The sequence below is a fragment of the Tamandua tetradactyla genome, chromosome 19 (genome assembly GCF_023851605.1).
Source record: "Tamandua tetradactyla isolate mTamTet1 chromosome 19, mTamTet1.pri, whole genome shotgun sequence".
In the NCBI taxonomy this organism is placed as follows: domain Eukaryota; kingdom Metazoa; phylum Chordata; class Mammalia; order Pilosa; family Myrmecophagidae; genus Tamandua; species Tamandua tetradactyla.
In genome coordinates, this window is record NC_135345.1 from 26,076,692 (window position 1) to 26,096,560 (window position 19,869).

Here is a 19,869-nt window from a genome sequence, read left to right on the forward strand (position 1 = left end):
AGAATGGAATGATTTCTAAATGTTGGGTTAATATCTTTTTTTCTTTAATTAATAAAAAAAAGAAAAAAACAAAGTGTGAGCATAAAGAAGAATTTGAAAGTATATAAAAAGAAACATAACAGAAATTATGAGGATGAAAGGCACAATACTAGAGATTAAAAATATACTAGCGGCATACAACAGTTGATATGAACAGAAAGAATCAGTGAACTAGAAGATAGTACAATCAAACCATCCAGTCAGAAGAATAGATAGAAAAAAGATTAGAAAAACTTGAGCAGGTCTCAGAGATTTGTGTGACAGGATGAAGTGCACAAACATACACATCATGGGTGTCCCAGAAGGAGAAGAGAAGTGAAAAGGGCAGAAAGAATATTTGAGGAAATAATGGCCCCAAATTTCCCAACTATTATGAAGACACAAATATAAATGTCCAAGAAGTGCAACATACTCCAAACAGAATAAATCCTTATAGATACACTCTGAGACACACACTGATCAGAATGCCAAATGTCAAAAGATAAGAGTGAATTCTGAAAGCAACTAGAGAAAAACAATTTGTCACATAAAAGGATCCTCAACAAGACTAACTGCCAATTTCTCATCAGAAACCATGGAGACAAGAAGGTAGAGGTATTATATACTATCAGTACTAAAAGAGAAAAACTGCCAGTTCAAAATCCTTTATCCCAGAAAAACTGTCCTTCAAAACTGAGGGAGAGAATAAGTACATGGAACTTGAGTAGGGCATGAGATTTTGTAGGTTTGTCCAGAGTGATGCCCTGATAAATCCTAGAGTAGGATTTGAACAGTGAATTAAAAAGTATTTATAAAATCCCCTTGGGGGAATGATGAGAAAGGGGGAAAATTCAACTTCCCCATGTGGTAAATTCCTGATATTCTCACAAGCAGTGGGGACAACCAAAGCAATAGGCTGAGCCCTCAATCTTGGGGTTTGTGCATATGAAACCTAACCCCACAAAGGATAGGTCAAGCCTTCTTAAAATTAGGCCTAAGAGTCACCCCCAAGAGAACCTCTTTTGTTGCTCAGATGTGGCCTCTCTCAGCCAACATGGTAAGCAAACTCACCACCCTCCCTCTCTCAATGTGGGACATGACTCCCAAGGGTATAAACCTCCCTGGCAACATGGGACAGAAATCCTAGAATGAGCTGGGATTCAGCATCAAGGGATTGAGAAAATCTTCTCAATAGAAAGGGGGAAGAGAGAAATGAGACAAAATAAAGTGTCAGTGTCTCAGAGATTTCAAACGGAGTTGAGAGGTTATCCTGGAGGTTATTCTTATGCATTTTACAGATATCCCATTTTTAGTTAAGGTATAATGGAGAGGCTGGAGGGAAGTGCCTGAAAATGTAGAGCTGTGTTCCAGTAGCCATGTTTCTTGAAGATGATTGTATAATGATATAGCCTTCACAATGTGACTGTGATTGTGAAAACCTTGTGTCTGATGCTCCTTTTATCTACCTTGTCAATAGACGAGTAGAATATATGGAATAAAAATAAATAATAGGGGGAACAAATGTTAAAATAAATTTAGTAGATTGAAATGCGAGTGATCAATGAAAGGGAGGGGTAAGGGGTATGGTATGCATGAATTTTTTTCTGCTTTCTTTTTATTTCTCTTTCTGAATTGATGCAAATGTTCTAAGAAATGATTATGATGATGAATATACAACTATAGTGATATGATGATATTGTGTGTTGTTGATTATATACCAAGAATGGAATGATCACATGGTTAGAACATTCGTGTTTGTATGTTGTTATGTTTAAAAATAAATAAATAAATAATTGAGGGAGAGAGAACCAACAGAGCCCACACAGACAGAGACCTTTGGAGATGCATAAAGAAAACACCCCTGGGAAAGCTGTTGAAGAAGCCTTATGAAATGAGTAGAAAAAGCTAGAAGACATCCTTGTGTGCCTTCCCAGCTGAGAGAGGTATCCAGAACCTAAAGACACTAGCAGATGCCAGGCACATGACTCCCATCTGACAGAGCTGTCCCAGATGTCATCGGTGTTTTTGAGTGAAGGGTGTCAGAATAAATGGTTGAAGCATTGGGTGAGAATCAGAAAAATCTAACTCATTCTGTCCTGCTGTCTGAACTGAAGGAAGAAAAAAAAAAACTGTAATTTTAATGGAGATATCCTCGGACTTAAGTCTCATATAAATCCAGGAATGTGATTATGAAAATTCAGACAGAATTATGAAAATTCAGAAGAAAGGTCTCTACAACCTCTGAATAATCAAAAATGGACTGTCTTTCCAAACATCCTACAAATGGCTATATTTTTATATGAAGGAAATATCATCTTTGAGAAGTACTTTCTAAATTTCACTCTCATAAACATTGTTATACTACTCTCAGTAATAATAACAAATTTTAGAATATGCCTAAAATATGCTATGCCTTTAGCAAGCAATTTTTCATTTGAAAACTTAACTACAAAAAAATTGCAATTTTTACCCATTGTCTAAGTGTGGTTGGTGATTTCTCAATAAACAAATGAAAGATTCTCTTTTAAAAAAAGATTGAGGGAGAGTTTAAAATATTGACAGATAAATAGATACTGAGAGAGTTCATTAAAAAATACCTGACCTAAAAGAATTAATAAAGGGAGCTCTACAGGTCAAAAGGAAAAGATAAGAGAGAGGGACTTGGAATAGTAGATTATTAATAAGGATAATTAAAAGAGTAAATGCAAATCCCAACAGTACTAGTATCCTCAATGTACAGTGCTACTCTTTAATTCCTATAAGGGTCAAAATTCGCCCAGATGATTTGAACAGTGAATAAAAAAGTATTTGCAAAGTCCCCTTGGGGGAATGATGAGAAAGCAGGAAAATTCAACTTTCCCAAGTGGAGAATTCTTGATATTCTCACAAGCAGTGAGGATAACCAAAGCAATAGGCTGAGCCCCCAATCTTGAGGTTTGTTCATATGAAACTTAACTCTGCAAAGGATAGGCTAAGCCTACCTAAAACTAGGCCTAAGAGTCACCTCCAAGAGAACCTCCTTTGTTGCTCAGATGTGGCCTCTCTCTCTCAGCCAACATGACAAGCAAACTCACTGCCCTCCCCCTCTCTACGTGGGACATGACTCCCAGGGGTGTGGACCTTTCTGGAAACGTGGGACAGAAATCCTAGAATGAGCTGGACTCAACACTAAGGGATTGAGAAAACCTTCTCAATCAAAAGGGGGAAGAGAGAAATGAGACAAAATAAAGTGTCAATGCTGAGAGATTCCAAACAGAGTCGAATGGTTATCTGGAGGTTATTCTTATGCATTTTATAGATATCCCATTTTTACGTAAGGTATAATGGAGAGACTGGAGGGAAGTACCTGAAAATGTAGAGCTGTGTTCCAGTAGCCATATTTCTTGAAGATGATGGTATAATGATATAGCTTTCGCAATGTGACTGTGTGATTGTGAAAACCTTGTGTCTGATGCTTCTTTTATCTACCTTATGGACAGATGAGTAAAACATACAGATTAAAATAAATAAATAATAGGGGGAACAAATGTTAAAATAAATTTAGTAGGTTGAAATGCTAGTGATCAATGAAAAGGAGGGGTAAGGGGTATGGTATGTATGATATTTTCTGCTTTCTTTTTATTTCTTTTACTGAATTGATGCAAATGTTTTAAGAAATGATCATGACAATGAATATGCAACAGTGTGATTAAAAAAAGAATGTTCATATTGTATGCTGATTGGTTTTATTAATTAATTTTTTAAAAAAAAATAGTCAAAATTCAATTGAATGGAGGAAGGGCAAGATAGCAGCATAGTGAGATGTGGAATTTAGTTCATCCTCCAGAGCAGCTAATAAATAGCCAGAAATGGTAGAGAACAACTGCTGTGGGAACATCAGTGACCAGACACACAGCGTTCATCAGTCTAGACAAGAGGGAATGGCTGAGATCCCACACAGTACTGTAAGTCTGCGAGGGAGACCAGCACCACTCCTCGTGGGCATGGCAGGCTGGTTCCCTGAGGGGAAACAGACTTTACTAGTAGAAAGGCCTCAGCTCAACCAAGCTCCAATTTTCAAATTAATTAACAAATTATGATACTGAAAACAGGTCCCCAGGACAGATAAACCTGAAATAAGCACTAAAGGAACTAAGAGTTTTTGCCCTAGCAGAGAGGGAGTATGACTGATGGAAAAAACAACAACAACAAAAACAGAGGCTTTTTGAGTTGGACAGCACAAAATACTAGAAAAGGGCTGGACCCCAAGAAAAGGGGCATACATACATGCGAAAGCTATATCATTATACCATCATCTTATATAGAGAGCCACATACCAACTCAAACTCTTGATTGGCAAACTCAAGGAGGACAGGAGTCCAGCTCTGAAAAGGCTTTTTTTTCTCTTTTTACATCTTACCAGATCATAGATATTACCACAAGCACTCTCAGGCTCAGCACTGCCCTGGGCAAGGGCAGAATTGAGCTTGTCTGAGAGACAAAGTTAGGTGAAAGGGGTTAGTTCCCTAAAGGGGCCAGCTCAAGTGAAATCCCTCCTTCAAGGAATTCAGGCCCAGGGACTGGAAAACAGAAGCAATCAAAACTCACCTATTACTTCAGTCCATCTCAACCAAGCCCCTGGCAAAGAGAATCTGCTGAAATGAAAGGCACCGCATCACTTTATGCTGGGCAGACAAGTGCCACATGCTGGGCAGGATGGGAAAAGCACAGAGTCTAGAGGCTTCATAGGAAAGTCTAACAACTTGCTGGGTCTCAACCTCAAGGAAAACTAATGCTGGCTACTCTCCCCTCCTGAGAAAATCTGGTCTGAGAAAATCTGGCTGGGGTCTAGAGTATCTGAAGGGGACCTCCTCAAAAAAAAAAAAAAAGGCTTCATATGGGCAGGACAAGAAACAGAAAAACAAGAAGTGAAAAATTCTGATCAGTCAAACAGAATCTATGCTAAAGGTCTGGAATAATTTGAACTGAATGTCAAAGAACAGACAGAGAATAAAGACTTTCAGCAAGAAAACACTAGGTAAGAGTGAAAACAACCTCCAGAATGAGCTAATTAAGGAAATCAAATGCCTAAACACCAGCAAAAAATTTGATTGAGCAAGAAAAAGACATATTTCCTGATAATAGACATACAAAATATAAAGTGGTAAAATGGGACAAAAACATCATTGTCATGGTTAGGGACAGGGGTCAACTTGGCCAAGTTGTGGTACCTGTTCATCTGATTGGGCAAGCGCTGGCCTGTCTGTTGCAATGAGGACATTTCATAGGATTAGGTCATGATCACGTTAGCTACATCCACAGCTGATTCCATTTGTAATCAGCCAAAGGGGAGTGTCTTCTGCAATTAGTGATGCTAAATGCAATCATGGGAAGCCTTTTAAGGAGGACTCAGAGGAGACAGTTTGCATTCCTGCTTTGGCTGGTGAGCCTCTCCTGTGGAGTTCATCCAGGACATCCATTGGAGTCATCGGCTTCGCAGCCTGCCCTGTGGATTTTGGACTCTGCTTTCCTACTGTCACGTGAGACACTTTCATAAATTTTACATTTGCAAGTGTTCCCTGTTGATTCTGTTTCTCTAGAGAACCCTAACTAATACATCCATAAAGAGGGGAAATAAGGATATGGGAGCAGAGAATGTGTATGCTATTGAAACTAGGTTGGTATTTCTACAGATTAGTAGGTTATGGATGTAGGTTGTGTAATATAAACCCCAGGGTAACCACAAAGAAAGTATTTTAAAAATATACAGAAACAGAAATGAGAAAGGGATCAGTCAGATACATCACAAAACATCAACTACATAAAAAAAGAGGTTGTAACAAAGGAAAAGAAAGATTAAAAAAAGATATGACATAAAACCAAATGTCAAATGGCTGAAGAAAATATTGACTTTAAATTAGTAACATTGACTATTAATGGATTAAATTTGCCTATCAAAAGACGCAGATTGGCAGAGTGATAAAAAAGCATGATCCAACTCCATGTTGTTTACAAGAGAGTCACTTTAGACCCAAAAACACAAATAGACTGAAAGTAAAAGGTTGGGTAAAGATATCCTATGTAAATAGGAAGTAAAAAAGAGCTGGAGTCATATCAGACAAAACAGACTTTAACATAAAAGCTGTTATAAGAGACAAAGAAGGACACCATATATTAATAAAAGGGGAAATCCATTAAGAAGAAATAACAATCGTAAATATTTTGCACCCAACCAGGGAGTCTAAAATAACACAATGCAAACATTGGAAAAACTGAAGGGAGAGATGAGCACTTCTACAGTAATAGCTGGAGACTTCAGCACACCACTGTCATCCACAGAGAGAACATCTAGGCAGAAGAATAATAAGGAGGCAGAGAATTCGAATAATATGATAAACGAACCAGACCTAACAGACATGCACAGAACACTGCACACCAAAACGGCAGGATACGAATTCTTCCCAAGTATACATGGATCATTTTCCAGGATAGACTATATGTTAGGTCACAAAACAAGTCTCAAGAAACTTAAAAAGATTGAAATCTATAAAGCATCTTCTTTGGCCTTAATGGCATGAGGCTAGAAACCAATAACAGGCAGAGAACTGGAAAATTCACAAATATATGGAAGTTAATGTATTCTTAATCAGGGGTCAAAGAAGAAATTGCAAGGGAAATCAATAAATATCTTGAGACAAATGAAAACAAGAACACAGCATATCAAAACTAATGGAATGCAGCAAAAGCAGTGCTGAGAAGGAAGTTTATAGCCCTAAATGCTTACATTAAAAAGAAGAAAGAGCTAAAATGAAAGATCTAACTGTTCACCTGAAAGAACAAGAGAAAGAATAGCAAACTAATCCAAAAGCAAGCAGAAGGAAAGAAATAAAGATTAGTGCAGAAATAAATGAAATTGAGAATTAAACAAGTGACAATTAACAAAACTATAAGTTGGTTCTTGAGAATATCAATAAAATTGACAAACCCTTATCTAGACTGAAGAAAAAAGAGAAAAGACACAAAATAAGAAATAAGAGTGGGGACTATTACTATTAACCCCACAGATACAAAAAGACTCATAAGATGATATTATGAACAACTGCATGCCAACATATTAGGCAACCTAGATGAAACAGACAAATTCCTAGGAACACATGAACAACCCACACTGGCTCTAAAAGAAACAGAAGGCCTTAACAGACCAATAAAGAGATTGAATCTGTCATCAAAAACCTCCCAGCAAAGAAAAGCTCAGGATCATACAGCTTCACAGGTGAATTCTACCAATCATTCTAAGAAGAATTAATATCAACCCTGCTCAAATTCTTCCAAAAATTGAAGAAGAAAGAACATTACCTAATTCATTCCATGAGGCCATCATCACCCTAATGCCAAAGCCAGATAATGATACTACAAGAAAAGAAAATTACAGGCCAGTTTCTCTTAGAAATATAGATACAAAAATTCTCAACAAAATACTTGCAAATTGATTCCAATGGCACATTAAAAGAATTATACACCATGATTAACCAGGTTTTATCCCAGGTATGCAAGGGCCGTACAATATAAGAAAATCAATACACCACATTAACAGAATTTGAAGGGGAAAAAAAAAAGATCATCTCCATTGACACAGAAAAGGCATTTGAAAAAATCCAGCATCCCTTCTTGATAAAAACATTTTGATAAATAGGAAACTTCCTTAACACAAGTAAGTGCATATATGAAAAACTGACAGCTAGCATCATGCTCAATGATGGAACACTGAAAGCTTCCCTTTAAGATCTGGAACAAGACAAAGACATCTCTGTTATACAACATTGTACTGGAAGTTCTAGCCAGAGCTGTAAGGCAAGAAAAAGAAACAAAGGGCATCCAAACTGGAAAGGAAGAAGTAAAAGTTTCACTTTTTGCAGATGACCTGATCCTATATATAGAAAGTCCTGAAAAATCTACAACAAAGCTATTAGAGCAAATAAACGAGTTCAACAAAGTAGTGGAATACAAGAGCAACACATAAAAATCAGCAGTATTTCTACATGTTAGCAATGAACAATCTGATGAAATTTAAAAAAAGATTTGCATTTACAATGGAAGAACCTATTGCAATCTTTTACAACTAAAAGGAACAAATATCTAGGAATAAATATAAGCGAGGACGTTAAGAATGTGTACAGAGAATGGAATTATTATTCAGCAGTAAAAAGGGATGAAGGTCTGATGCATGTGACAACATGTGAACCTGGAGGGCATTATGCTGAAGGAAAAAAGCCAGACAGAAAAGGACAGATATTGTTTGGTCTCGCTAATACAAGCTAATTGCAATAAGCAAACTCAAAGAGTTAGAATCTAGAATGTAGGTTTTCAGGAGGTAGACTGGGGTTAGAGAATGGGGATCGGATGTTTTAATTTGTGCAGAACTTCTATTTAGGTTGATTGTAAAGGTTTGGAAAATAATGGTGGTGACAGTAGCACATTATTGTGTGTGTAATTAACACCACTGAATTATATAGATGAATGTGGTTAAAATGGGAAAATTTAGGTCGAATATGTTACTAGACTAAAAATTAAAAGATAAAACATAGGAATGTATAACACAGTAAACCCTATTGTACAAGGTGGGCTATAGTGAGTCGTACAAATATAAGAATGTTCTTTCATGAATTATAACATACATATGACATTAACACAAGGTGTTAGTTATAGGGTAGTGTATGAGGAAAATATGCCTAATGTAAACTACGAATGACAGTTAATAATGCTATTTAATAACCTTTCATCAATTATAACAAAGTTAACTACTGTTAAAAATAATAGTATAATTACAAAAAAGTACTATCATCAGTTGTAACAAATGGTCCACAGCATTGCAAGGTGCTGGTCATGAAGCAGTGCATGGGAATCCTGTATTTTATGCATGATTGGTCAGTGAACCCACAACTTCTCTAATAAAAAAAAATTATTAAAAAAAAAAGTAAACTGTTTTCCTCAGAAAGTTAAATATATAATTGCCATACAACCTGGCAATCCCCCTCCTAGGTATATACCTAAGCAAACTGAAAATAGAGACTCACACAGATACTTATATACCAATATTTATAGTAGCATTATTCACAATAGCCAAATGGTGGAAACAACCCATGTGTCAATCAAAAAATGAAAGGTTAAAAAACTATGGTAGAGTAGTGCCCCGATAAATCCCAGAGTGATTTTAACAGTGAATAAAAAAGTATTTGCAAAGTCCCCTTGTGGGAATGGTGAGAAAGGGGGAAAATTCAACTTCCCCAAGTGGAGAATTCTTGATATTCTCATAAGCAATGGGGACAACAAAAGCAATAGGCTGAGCCCTTAATCTTGGGGTTTGTTCCTATGAAACATAATCCTGCAAAGGATGGGCTAAACCTACTCAAAGTTAGGCCTAAGAGTCACCCCCAGAAAACCTCTTTTGTTGCTCAGATTTGGCCTCTCTCTCAGCCAACACTACAAGCAAACTCACTGCCCTCCCCATCTTTACATGGGACATGGCTCCCAGGGGTGAAAACCTTCCTGGCAATATGGGACAGAAATCCTAGAATGAGCTGTAACTCAGAACCAAGGGATTAAGAAAACCTTCTCAACCAAAAGGGGGAAGAGCAAAATGAGACAAAATAAAGTGTCAATGGCTGAGAATTTCCAAACAGAGTCCACAGGTAATCCTGGAGGTTATTCTTATGCATTATACAGATAACACCCTTTTACTTAAGGCATAATGGAGAGGCTGGAGGGAAAATGTAGAGCTGTGTTCCAGTAACCATGTTTCTTTAAGATGATTGTATAATGATAACAGCTTTCGCAATGTGACTGTGTGATTATGAAAACCCTGTGTCTGATGCTCCTTTTATCTACCTTATCAACAGACAAGTAAAACATATGGATTAAAAATAAATAAATAATAGGGGGAACAACAACAAAAAACTACGGTACATACACACAATGACATATAATTTGGCTGTAAGGAGTAAAGTTTTAAGATCTGCTGGCATGTGGGTAAACCTTGAAAACACTATGCTGAGTGAAATAAGCAGGGTAAGTAAGGTCAAATATTGAATGATTTTACTTTATACATTTCTAGAAATAATAAATTCATAGAGACAGAAAGCAAATTAGACGTTACCAGGACACAAGGGAAAAGGGTGTTTTTGCTTGGTGGATATATAGTATTTGTAGTTTTTGAAATTTTTTAAAAATTAATTTTAAAAATTTTAAGTAAGCAATTTGTATCTTTCCATACTGTGCAAAATTGCTCATTTTACACGTAATCTCTCTTCCTTCCTTCCTTCCGCCCCCCCTACCTATCGTTCCTACCCCCTCTCCTTCTCCCCTTTTCTCTGTCTTTTTTCTCTCTCTCTCCTTCTCTCTATTTCTTCTTTCACAACTGTCATCAGAGATTCTCTGGGCAGGAAAACTATGGCCCATTCTTTGTTTTCTTCTTTGTGAATCTGTATATTAAAAAAGAAAAAAACAACTTATACTGTTTGCTTTCTTACATTAAAGAGAACAAGATGATGGTTTTTCAATGCCCAGCAGTGAAAATAACTCTTCAAAGGAAATGGCATCCTGGTGTTGTGAAATAACAAAAGTGTATTTCTACTATTTCCATGCTCTGCATTTTAGAGTCTCCAAATAAGCATTGCAACTGTTGGTAGAAATGAGTGAAATTGAAAGTAAAATAGAAAAAAAAAAAAGCCAACAAAGCCTTGGCATCTTGTATGAAGACACCTCTTTGGCAGGCCCTGGGCACTGCAGAGCCTGGGTCCAGAGTCAGGCAGGGCAGTGGCCCTGGAGGATGAAGCAGATGATGTGAGCCCAGGGAGCTGAGCCCAGTGCGCAGCCTCAACCTGGGGAAGCCTCACTGGCAGACCTCAGACTTCCTCTAGGCACAGACATCAAGGTCCTGGGACTCAGAGGTGTCCAGGGCAGGATGAAAAGAGGGAAGAGAATAAAGAGTTCTGGCCCCTGGGGCAGATATACCCCCGAGGCTGTACTGGCCAGCGCACCTGTCCTGCTCACCTGCCCCTGTCTGCTTTTGCTTCATCTGGCAGAACTCTGGACCCTGCCTGCCTGCAGCTGAGCCTCCAGACGTGGCTCCCCTGCATGATTCCATGCTGCTGCCTGCTGTACCCAGTTCTCTGGCTTTGAGCTTTGCTTTTGCTTGACGTAGCCACTCCTTAGCTTCTCCCCAGCTCAGTTCTCGAGACTTCTCCTTCCTAGATGTGAGAGCCCCATTCAAAGGGTTTTTTACTACAAAGGGTTCAGTTTAGACAAGGAAGGCATAACAGAAGAATAAAAGAAAGAAATGGAAGCAGCCGGCACAACACTTAAATAATGCAAAACCATGCATACTAAAAACACCACCCTCCTAGAATTAGAAAAACTCCAAATGCTAATAGGGCAATTTCTATGCTCTGAAAGAGCCATTTTCCTTGAGAACTGGAGGTTTCCCAGATAACAACACAGAAGATGCCCTATCTAAGTGGCCCCCTTGGAATCAGAAGATGGGGTTCTTGCGCTGGACGCTGATGCAGAGCCTGGGCAGTGGAGGATGTAGGGATGGAGGGGGCTAGGAGAGACGCCGTGCCAAGCAAGGAAATCAGGATGCAGAGCAGTGGCTCTGGAACGCCGGAAGACAAGAAGGATATTCTGCCACTTCTGCATGCACTGCAGCTGGAGACCCAAGGAGCTCTGACATCTTTAATTCAAAGGCATGCAGACTTTGTCGGGTAAGAAACAATTCCCATTATGCTTCAGCGTGGGAAACTCCCAGTGGGAATAGCTGCATTTTATACCAGGTTAGTGCATCTGCTGTCAACATTTAATAAGCACTCCCTCGTCTTGAGCCCCCTGGCACTTGGCAGAGTTGCATGAAGGCTGACCCATGCTTTTCACTGTGGTTGCCCCAGGGAGATTCCCAGGACATGGGTACCTAATTGGGCTTTGCAAGTACATTGGGGCAGTTTTACACCTGGGCACCTGTATATCTCGCCAACTAGATTAAAGGAAATAAATGAAAGCACAAAGCAGGAGGGCATCTTTCCTAGAATTCTTTTCTAAGTGGATATGCACTTGACTTGGGGAGGATTCTGGTCTACTTTTGTTGACAGTGTAGAGACATCAAACAGGGTCCTGATGGACCTGGAAAACTGAGCAAGGTTGGTGTTTACAGAGACAGGACACCAGTTCCCAAAGTGGAACAGGTCAGGACGAGTGTGAAAGATGAGGAAAAAAAATGTAGGAAGTATGCAAATGAGCCAAAAAAACTGTACCAGTCTGGCTTGGCTAATGCCAACCTTGAATCTGGGTCTCCTAGAAATCATTCGCTCAGGCAATCATCAGCCCAAAAGACTTCTGAGTATCTACCATGATGAGATCACTTATTCATTTGGTGAACATTCAGTTACTCAACAATTGTTTATTGAAGGTCTTCAACGAAAACCTTAAACTATTCCTGCTCTTGAAGACTCCTAAGCAATTCTGTGGAATCAGACATGTAAACCAACAATTATAAGCAATGGGGTAATTACTGTAAGTTGGATACTTACAGAATGGCAAGGGGCATGGGAGAAGCAGCTGTCTGCCCGGGAAGAAAAGAAAGATGATGTGAGGAGGCAACATTGTTGGGACTTGAAGGCTGTATGCCAAGGAGGAAAGCTGAGGAGCGGGCGGGTGAGGTATGAGCTTAGAGGGAATGGGGCAGAATGGGGCAGAAATCTGCTGTGTGGGGTCATATGGAAGAAGAAGCAATCACTGAGCAGTGAACATTTGCCCAGCTGTTGCAGACACCGCAGAGAACTGAAAGACCACAGGATGCTAACAGTTCTTCCACCAATTTCAACAAGCTTGCGATTTTGTGAGTGGTGGACGCATATGGGACCGCACAGCCGTTAATTCAAGTCCGGGCAAGCCAAGCCCTATACAGGCAGCCCTACTCCTCTGGTTCCTTTCTGCCCATGAAGCTCTTTCATAGACTTCATGCCACTTAAGCAAAGCATTATATTCTCAATTCCTAGCCAATTTCCCTGGTATATAAATTACAGCACAAAAATAAATCACAGCCCTTTGAGAGGAGGGGTGGAAATACCTGGTGCTTCTCTTTCGCAGTGGACAAATGTACAGCCCAATCTTTTGGGAACAACGCAAAGGTGGCAACCCCTCCCGAAGGCAGAGAACACACCTTTATACCCTGGCTGTTAATGCAGCAGAAGTTTCCCTACTCTCTAACCCCTGAAATGTCCTCATCTCTTCAGAAGTGTGTCGCTGGGATAAAGCACAACCAGATAATCCATCCTAAAATCACACAGTGGGGGAGAAAACGCTCTAGAGTCTGAGACGTGCGTATGTAGCAGCTTGGAAGTGGAGTCGGCGAACATGCGAGGAGGTGATGCTGAGAAAAAATGCCTCTTTCATAAGGAGCCAGCGATTACTGCTTGGGGTGATGGATAAAAGTTTTGCTACTGGATGGTGGCGATGGTGCCACAACATTGTGAATATAATTAACACCACTGAACTGCATAATTGGAAGTGGATAAAATGGGGGAATTTCAGGTTGTATATCTGTTACCAAAATGAAAATTAAAAATACAAACAAAAACCATAGAACTGAACAACACAAAGAATGAACCCTAATATAAACTCTGGACTATAATTAATAGTATAATTACAATAATATTGTTTCATCAATTGTAACAAAGGTACCACACTAAGGTAAAATGTTAGTAATAGGGAAAATTGTGTGCTGGGGGAAGGGAGGTGGTAAATGGGAATTCTGTACTCACCGTTCTGTCAACCTGCAACTACTCTAAAAAAAAAAAAAAAGAAAAGAAAACAGAAATTATAAGCCTTTATCTCACACCACCTTTTAAAGGAATTCTAGGCAAAACAATTCCACAAATCACTTCCTTTTGTGAGATGTATGGGAGTTAAAATTTTTCTTTACATTTAGCCTAAATGACTCTAGTTAAAAACACAACCCCATTTTTGTTCTATCCTGGATTGTAGGGGCACTTAGCAAATGAATGAATAAGTGAATGAAAAAGTTCATGATTTAAGAGCACACTCACACAGTGAAATTCCTTACATTTGTCATTGCCCCTATTCAGTTCCTGCAGCAAGAATTCCAAGCATCATTCGATAAATCCCAGAAGGATTTGAACAGTGAATTAAAAAGTATTTGCAGGCTTCGCTTAGACAGACAAGCAGTGGTATTCAGTGGGAGGAAGTGCAAGGCTGGAAAGTTCAAGATGGCCTCACTCATGCCTGCCTTCACTGGTCTCATCCTCCAGAAGCTGGACTGCCTTCCAAACTTGGCCCTCTTATCTAAGAGGACAAAAGAAAAAGCTGGAAGGCCTCCTGAAAGGCCTAGTGCTGGAAATCATATACATCTCTGCTGCTGCATTCTAATGCTCAAAGCAATTCGCAAGGTTAACCCAGATTCACAGGATAGGCAGGGAAATAAACTCCACCTCTTCATGAGAGGAGCTGAAAAGCCACTTTACAAAGGGGCATACTGGATGGAGGAATTTATGGCCATATTTTGCAACCTACCGCACAATCACAAAAAACAAAGTTATGGAAGGTATGGAAACCATTTTTTGTATAACTAAAAAATAGGATTAGAAAATGATTTGCTAATTTGTTTCACTTTCCCATATTTTCCACATTTGAGGTGGATTACTTTCTAATATTTTTAAGTGTTATCATTAGTCAAGATTCATCCCCTTGGCAGTGACAAAATCCCAATTAAAAAATTCAAACTAGGGCGGGCCACGGTAGCTCAGCAGGCTAGAATGCTCGCCTGCCATGCCAGAGGACCCGGGTTCCATTCCCAGTGCCTGCCCATGTTAAAAAAAAAAAAAAAAATTCAAACTAGTTTAAACAGGAAATATATTCACCAGTTCAGGTAGAGCCTGATCCACAGTTTAAGACCAGTATCACTGGGATTCTACCTTTCTCTTTGTCTCTTAGCTCTGCTATATTTACCCAGGGGGCTGGCCTATTCTTCTCCCCCCTGCAAATGGACTTCCTCCATGCAGTTGAGAGAAGTGCCACTTGTAGCCCCAATCTTATGTTGTCTTAACAAAAAACCACCAGCAAAAGAGAACTTCTTGATATTCCAATTATAGAGAGTCTTTGGTCAGATGCTTAGCTATGGGGAGGGGAGGTGCATTATGGGGTGATATGATTGGTCAAGTCTGGGTCTCATGCCCATCACTGTGGCTGGGGATAGGGTGGGATGCTGAGATTGATGGCCCACTAAAACCACATGGAATAGGGAAGGAGTGGTTCCCCAAGAGCAGGGAAGTCCAACAGACGAACAATATTTGCCCGTCTCAATTATTTGGAAAAACGAACATCGGCATTCTGCATTTAAGAATTGCTCACTGAAAAGGGGATATAACCATTTATATATAATGATATTATAATAGATTATAAATAAATAAATACATTTTTGTATTTAAATAAAAAGAACAGGATGGGAGAGGCCTAATTTGATAGCACTTGGGGGGAAAAGAAATCTTTGTAATCTAGCTATAAGTAAGTTATAGCTATTAAGCAATCACAGGCCAGCAGTATCTACAGAATTGTATTTCTAAATCAGAAGACAAAAAAAAATCACTAAATAATCCACTGTTCACACAGCACTGAAGGAGAGTGCAGACTCATTCTGTGTATCTGTAGTTAGCATTAAGTTCAAGGAGCAAATACTGCAAGGTTTAACTGTGAAAATTATACAGACTTGGGACTGCTTTCTTAGGGAAGAGGGGAATTTTAGGAAAAACCAAAGGGACTCACAGTAAAAATAGAGAGGGAAAATGAGAAGTATTTCTGTTTGCTAAAGATGCCAGAATGCAGTATCTTGGAGCAGCTAGAAGGAAAAATCTGAAACTGTGGAACTGTAACCCATACCAAACTTTGAAATGTGTTCTATAACTATTTGTTCCAATGTACTTCAAAATTTATTGCTTTTTTGTATATATGTTAAATTTCACAATAAAAAATGTTTTAAAAAGTGCAAAAAAAAAAAAGTATTTGCAAAGTCCCCTTGGGGGAATGGTGAGAAAGGCAGAAAATTCAACTTCCCCAAGTGGAGAATTCTTGATACACTCACAAGCAGTGGGGACAACCAAGGCAATAGTCTGAGCCCCCCATCTTGGGGTTTGTCCATATGAAACATAACCCTGCAAAGGATAAACTAAGCCTACTTAAAATCAGGCCTAAGAGTCATCCCCAAGAGAACCTCTTTTGTTGCTCAGATATGGCCTCTCTCTCCAGTCAACACAACAAGCAAACTCACTGCCCTCCCCCTCTGTACGTGGGACATGACTCCCAGGGGTGTGGACCTTCCTGGCAACATGGGACAGAAATCCTAGATGAGCTGGGACTCAGCACCAACGGATTAAGAAAACCTTCTTGACTGAAAGGGGGAAGAGAGAAATGAGACAAAATAAAGTGTCAATGCTGAGAGATTCCAGAGTTGAGAGGTTATCTTGGAGGTTATTCTCATGCATTTTATAGATATCACCTTTTTAGTGAAGGCGTAACAGAGAAGCTGGAGGGTACTGCCTGAAAATGTAGAGCTGTGTTCCAATAGTCATGTTTCTTGAAGATGATCATATAATAGATAGAGCTTTCACAATGTGACTGTGTGATTGTGAAAACCTGTGTCTGATGCTTCTTATATCTACCTTATGGACAGATGAATAAAACACATGGATTAAAAATAAATAAATAATAGAGGGAACAACTGTTAAAATAAATTTAGTAGATTGAAATGCTAGTTATCAATGAAAGGGAGAGGTAAGGGGTATGGTATGTATGAATTTTTTTTCTGTTTCCTTTTTATTTCTTTATCTGAATTGATGCAAATGTTCTAAGAAATAATCATGATGATGAATAAACTATGTGATGAAAAAAAAAGAATTCCAAGCATCAAACACCTGATGCCTGAGTCTTTCCTTGTAGCATATCCCCAATATGAAAAATGTAACTATGATGACGGTGCTTGTTATAATGTCTATCCATCGATAGGAGGAAAGAGATCAGGACAGTAGAAGAAAACATGACGGAGTTTGTATTACCAAGAGCTGTCCAAAGAACTCCAGAGCCAGCTGGTAAATTGTCAAATGATGCTGGACACTTAGTGTAGGATGAACTTGGAAGGGCATGAGGAACTGGGAATGGGTAATAGAGTAACTTTGCTCTTATCATCATTCCTTTTACCAGTGATCAGAGTAAAGAAATGCGAAAAATGCAAACTTAATTTTTTACCCTCAATTTACAACATCAAAATCTCTGTGTTTTTTTCTCAGCCTTGCTACGAAACTGGATACAATGTACATGCATCAAGCTCTCTCCCAGGTTAGGAGGTAGACCCTGGGATAGCCTCAAGCCAAAGCAGCATGCCAGGTAGAGAGAGGAATTTCAATGAGTAGTGGATGCCCCACCTCTGCAGAAGGCTTCCCAGTCTTTATGAAAGGGACAGTGTAACCAAGGAAAATCGGGGCTGAAGATTTTAGAGACCCATCTCCCCTCCTTTTCTCCCTCCCACCTGCTCCAAAGTAGCAGACCCAGGTGGAAGGCAGGAGGCAGAGGCTATGGTTGCAGAGGGACACAAGGCAGGTAGGGCCCCTTCCAAGCACTGATCTAAGCAGACCAGGCACAGGAAGGACCCAACTGGCAGGCCGGCTCAAGCAGTGGACCCTAACGTGGCAATTCTCAGCTTTGGGGCAACCTCCCACCACTGGCCTAACAGAGGGCAGTAGAACTCACTGGCTGTGCTGGAATGAAACCATTCATTCTACAGCAGCAATGCCCAGGAAGTCTTATGGTTTAGGAGCTCGTGATTTGGGTTTTTAATTAGCCTCTCTTTCCAGGCCTCTATGGAGAATACAATAACTCTAAATTCTTATAAACAAAACTTTCTAATTATAAAAATAACACAAAAACATTTCTTATTGAGAGTATTTACTTAAAAAAGAATGTTTTGTGAAAATGATTCACTCCTGCTCCCAATCAGCAAAACTATATTTAAATATGATCAGAAATCTCATCAAAACAACTTTAACGTGGATGTGATTTTCGCCTATTTAGCCGAGTCTTTCTCTCCTGCTCGCAACAAAATCTAGGGATTACCTCTGCCCAGTAAAAGGAATGGTTATATAGCAACAGGTCTTGGCAGGGTATTTGGCCCCCTAGAGGAAATATGGCAATGTCTGGAGACATTTCTGGTTGTCACAAGTAGAGGTATGGTGCAAATCCTACTGGAATCTCGTAGGTAGAGGCTAAGGATGCTGCTAAATACCCGGCAATGCATATAGAACAGACCCCACAATAAAGTATGACCCAATCTGGAATGCCATTAGTGCTAAGGTTGAGGACCCCTGCTTACACAGCATTTACCATGTGCTGACACTGTCCTAGGTATTTTATGAATATTAATTCATTTAATCTTCACAGTATCACTAGGAGAAATATTATCATCCCAGTCTGCAGATGAGGAAACTGAAGTTCAGAGAAATTGAGTAGCTTGTCCAAGAAAATATAGCAAGTGAATGCTCAGTGAAAACTGGGACCAGGCTACCTGAGTCCAGAGGCTATTGATCACATACTAGGACAATGCCTCCCTACTCCTTGTCCTATTGCCCATGTCCAAGCAGTCACTACAGGCACTGAGTCCTTTGGTGTCAACTGCTTCACATCCTTTAGCTCCAACTTCATCACTCTTTCCTACTGCAGGCCTGCCTCCTCTCTTCCCTGGACCATAACAATGGACTTCAGTGGTCTCCCTATTTGCAGCGCTATACTCCTTTAGTTCATCCACCATCCCCACTGCCACCAGTATGCACAGCAACCTCAAAAACTCAAATCCAATCATAACTTTCTCTTGCCCCCACCCAAACCCTTCAATAGCAACCTGTCACCTACAAGGTAAAGCCCAAACTCCTGAGGATGACCTTCAAGCCCCCAAATCATCACTCTCCAAGCCTTCCTTGGCCTCTCAAACTTTTTGCACCTCATTAAACACGCCATGCTGCTCACCCTCTTTGCCTCTACTCCTCTTTCTCTATCTGCCTGCAACATCCACTCCCCCTCCATTATCTGGCAAACACCAATGATCCTCCATGAATCAGATCCAGCCTCACCTCCTTCAGGAAGCTTTCCCTGAACCTTCCAGCCCTCCAGGTAGAACTGACCACGTGCTTCTTTGTGCCTCCACCTCTCACATACATAGGCTTTCATCAGAATGCATCACTAGTTTTCTTTGTTTCCAAGTCTTTTCCTCAAGGGGAAGGATATAGTGTCCCTTTACTTATCTCTGAAGTCTAAGTAACTGAGTTGTCACTCAGCCAGTATCGAATAAATGAAAGATGAAACAACCCAAATGACTTGAATGGTCCCAGCATCAGGGAGGTCACTATCTGCAAAGAAAGAGTGTTCTGCTAGATGCTGCCATTCTTAAGAAGTTCTTACCTGTAGCAGAGGTTGTCTCTGTGTCACCTCTACTTAAGAATCTGGTTTGATGTCCAGGTATATGTCGGGTTGTCCCTCACCAATGGACAATTCTCATCACTCCCTCTTAATATTCCTCTCCCCAAGTTGAACCTCTCCAGCTGCTTCTCTTTTTTACACTCATGGTTTCAAGATCCCTTGAGGCCTGACAATGTGTACTTAATTACTAAACAAACCCAAATCTTGATGGGGCCTAACAAGAAAGGCAGCATTTGGGAAGCATATGCAGATTCTTGGGGTGATACTTAATGTATACTTCAAATCAGGGGTCTCAAGTTCAAAGTCCTAAGGACCTAGCAGGGAACAACATGAATGGAGTTGGAAGTG

The 19,869-nt window shown here is 39.7% G+C and overlaps 1 protein-coding gene across 1 annotated transcript in view; it reads right to left on the minus strand.

Annotated features, from left to right (window-relative positions):
- Positions 1–19,869, minus strand: part of SEL1L3 (SEL1L family member 3) — a 149,683-nt gene that overhangs the window by 88,768 nt on the left and 41,046 nt on the right. The gene's annotated exons all lie outside the window — the stretch shown is intronic.